Here is a 3,613-nt window from a genome sequence, read left to right as displayed (position 1 = left end):
AATATATTAAGAAGGAGCGAAACTAATATATTAAGGAACAGTTATTATGACTGAAATGCACAGGTATAACTAAACCTTTGAATTTTCTGTAGGTATACTACCGGATCATTGTAAGACTATTATTTTCTTGTGAAAACAACTTAATTGGCTAATCAAAATTCAGGCTGACTCGTTAATTGATTTATCCATTCAATAAACAATTGGTGAATGCTCAGTGTATAAAAGGCATTTTGCTGGATTCCAATGATACATTGATGAATAAGAAAGATATGGTTCCTTGGGGTGTGCTCGGAGCAAGGGGCATGAAAAAATGGCTCCTCTGTTGATAACATACACAAAAGGAATCTGGGTTCATTGTACAAAGGGGCATAAAACTTGTGGCCTTCCTATGAACAAATGTCTAACATGCATCCCCTTGCACATCGACATGGCTGCTGGGCAGGACCAGTGGGACAGGGAACAGTACTGGAAGAAAAGCTGCAGCATTTAGTGGGGGAGTCTGGTCCATGAATGGGTGGGTCACATATCGTCTTATAAAAGCTTTAAATATCTCTTTTCAAGGAAAAAAGAAAAACAGATTTCAATTATATGTCATTCTGGAGAAGGCAAAAACTATGGAGATAATAAAAGGATCAGTGGTTTTAAGTTTAGGAGAGAGAAGATGAATACATAGAGTACAGAAGTTTTTCAGAGCAATGAAAATACTTTTTATGACATTGAAATGATGTGGATACATCGTTACACTTCTGTCCAAACCCACTGAATGTGCACTTTATCTACTTCATTAAAGTGAACCCTAAGGTGAACTGTGGACTTTGGTGATTACGATGTGTCAGTGTAGTCCACCCGTGGTTAAAAAAAAAGTACTACTCTAGCGAAGGATGTTAATAATGGCTATACATGTGTGGGGAGTCAGGTATATGGGGAATTTCTGTACTTTCATGTCAATTCTGTTGAAAATCCAAAACTGCTTTAAGAAAAAAAAAGTCTTAAAATTAAAAAAAAAACAAAAAACTCAACGTAGACATCTTTGGCAAAACTTTGTTTCACTTATACATATGTATTCATATTATATATGTGTTTGTTGGACTGTGATGTAAAACATATTACTTATTTATTTACTTACTATTTTTTGGCCACTCTCATGGCATGTTAAAGTTCCTGGGCCAGGGACTGAACCTGTGCCACAGCAGCGACTTGAGCCTCTGAAGTGATAATGCCAGATCCTTAACCCACCGTGCCACAAGAAAACTTCTAAAATATATATTTTAGAACAAATAAGTTTGCCGGCCATTGTAGTTAAGTTATATTGACAAATAAAAGCACAAGTTAACCCCAAAAAGAAAAAAAAGAAAGAAAAGAAAAAAAAAAAAGAAGAAAGATATGGTTCCTGTCTCCATGGAGCTCTTTACTTAAGGAGTCTGTATGGTCAGGCCACTCAAGATGGCTTTTCTCTTGGTCCCTCTACATCCCCTCAATGACCAGTGCTTGCTTTGCTTACACCCTACTCACATAACTGACCTTCCTACCTGTCCCAGGCCCCACCTAGGGATGGTTCTTATCAAAGGGGTGGTGAGGGCAGGACCCTCTGCTAGTTTCCCTGGTAACTGATGAGCCAACCTAATGTCAAGTCCCCCCCACCGCAAGCAACAACCTCTTCTTCCCCCATGAGCAAAGACTGCCCCTGCCTGCTGTCCTCAGCATACGGTGGGGTGGCACTCCAGGACCTTGCTTCAGATAGGTAAGACACTCTCATCCATTAAACCAGTGATGTCTCTGTTTCTTTGTTCTTGAAGCTGGGCAAGCTCAGAGCCTGTAGGCCTGTGGGGTGCTGCCCAACAGAGACAGACGATAAAAACTAAGGAAATAATTGTAAAATAATTACAAACTGTGACAAATGCTGTGAAAGAAAGAGAACGTTGTGGCAGGGAATAATGTAAAGAGACCCAGTTTAAATTCAATGGTCAAGGAAGGCCTATAATGAAATCTTCAAGAGAAATGAGATGGGGGTAGGAGGGAGGAAGCATTTCAGGCAGGGAAAGAGCCTGGGTGAAGGGTCTGAAGGAGGACTGGGCATTATCAGGAAACCCAGAGGAAGCCATGTGACTGAAGCAGCAGCAGCAGCGAAGGAAGCATGGAAGAGATGTTCAACTATCTTTTTAGATGGTATAATGGTAGAAATCAAAATCCTAGAGCAAGCGTCAGCAAACTATACCCTGCAGGCCCAATCTATCCTGTCTGTTTTTATAGTTTTATTGGAACAGAGCCATGCCTATTCATTTTATATACTGTCTATGGCTGCTTTTGTGCTGCAAGCAGTAGCTGCTACCAAGAGGCGACCTAAAATATTTACTACCTGGCTCTTTACAAAGCAAGTTTGTTGGCTCCTGTACTGAGTGCGGACTAAATTAGAACTGACAACATGAGAGTTGAAAAGGTCAGGCTTTCCTAAAGCATAGAACCATGCTTTATAACCAGTCAGTGATGATTCACATGAGATACATAAAGATGAGCAAGTCAATATGATAGATGTTGGACTTTGAGATGTCCACGCCAGAAGGGTAGAGGAGATTTTTCTAAGGCTAATACAGGGTTTCATAAAGCACAAGCACCTTTATCCAAAAGGGTCAGGAACCTGGAAAAGGCCAGAGGATAGTAACATGCAGAGCAACAATGTATTTCAGCTCAGGAATAGTGAAGGAATCATACACAGAGAAAATCAGATTCCAGGACAACAGCTCTAAGTACTGCTAACACACTTTTATTATGGTTACAAGTTTGCATATAGTTGCTTAGCATATATCTATTACAGCAATTAACAACAGTAGGGTTGGAAGTAAACCAAAAAACAAAACTCTCAAAAGCTTCCTTAACCAAACTAAGCCACTTCTTTTCTAGATCAGAAGTCAGACTGTGTTATCCGACCTGTAGATATGTTTTGTTTGGCGTGCATAGTTTCTTAGGAAATCTCACATTAAAAAAAAAGGTATTTAGCAAGTAGGTCCACTTCATTTTGACATGGGAACAATCAGCAATGTACCTTGTACAGATAAGGTATGTAATTCCCAGTTTCCACAGTCCTCTCACTTCCTGCATTATATTACATTCGACTGGCTTTACAATTATATTTTAACTTATCAAGACCATTTTTTGATAACCTCTGGTCCTCATCTTATAAACATCACAAACCTGCCCTTTATATACTTCTTTACTACGTTTGTTCTCTGGCCATGTCCCAGCTACTGTACACACAAATATAAATAATGCATCATCTCTGACCTTGAGGAGTTATCAGGCCAGAAGCAGAGTTAAACAAGCCTAGGCAGGATGATGATGGCACAAAGGAATGATTAACTCTGATTTGGTAGATCAGGAAGCACAGTCCTAGGGAGATGCTTAAATCCTATCTTGGAAGGGTATTCCAGGCAGAGTAAACAGAATGCATAGAGGGACAAGGAGTACCACTCTTTTGGCAATTACACAGTTCAGAATAGATGAAACAGGAAAGCTGTAGGAGAGTGAATGCCAAGAATGGCTTGCATTTACACTAAAAAGTGTGACTTTTATTCCATATGCAAAAGGGAATTAGCAAAGAAACTCAGACATAATTAGG

The 3,613-nt window shown here is 39.6% G+C and overlaps 1 non-coding gene across 1 annotated transcript; it reads left to right on the top strand.

Annotated features, from left to right (window-relative positions):
- Nucleotides 1–279: 279 nt before the first annotated feature.
- On the top strand, nt 280–409 carry LOC125112289 (small nucleolar RNA SNORA11). Its single transcript, XR_007131087.1, has one exon. It is a non-coding gene; the product is annotated as a small nucleolar RNA SNORA11 (small nucleolar RNA).
- The last annotated feature ends 3,204 nt before the right edge of the window (nt 410–3,613 follow it).

Source organism: Phacochoerus africanus, chromosome 11 (assembly GCF_016906955.1).
Source record: "Phacochoerus africanus isolate WHEZ1 chromosome 11, ROS_Pafr_v1, whole genome shotgun sequence".
Taxonomy (NCBI): domain Eukaryota; kingdom Metazoa; phylum Chordata; class Mammalia; order Artiodactyla; family Suidae; genus Phacochoerus; species Phacochoerus africanus.
Note: the sequence above shows the minus strand (reverse complement) of the source record. Positions and strands in the feature narration are given on the sequence as shown.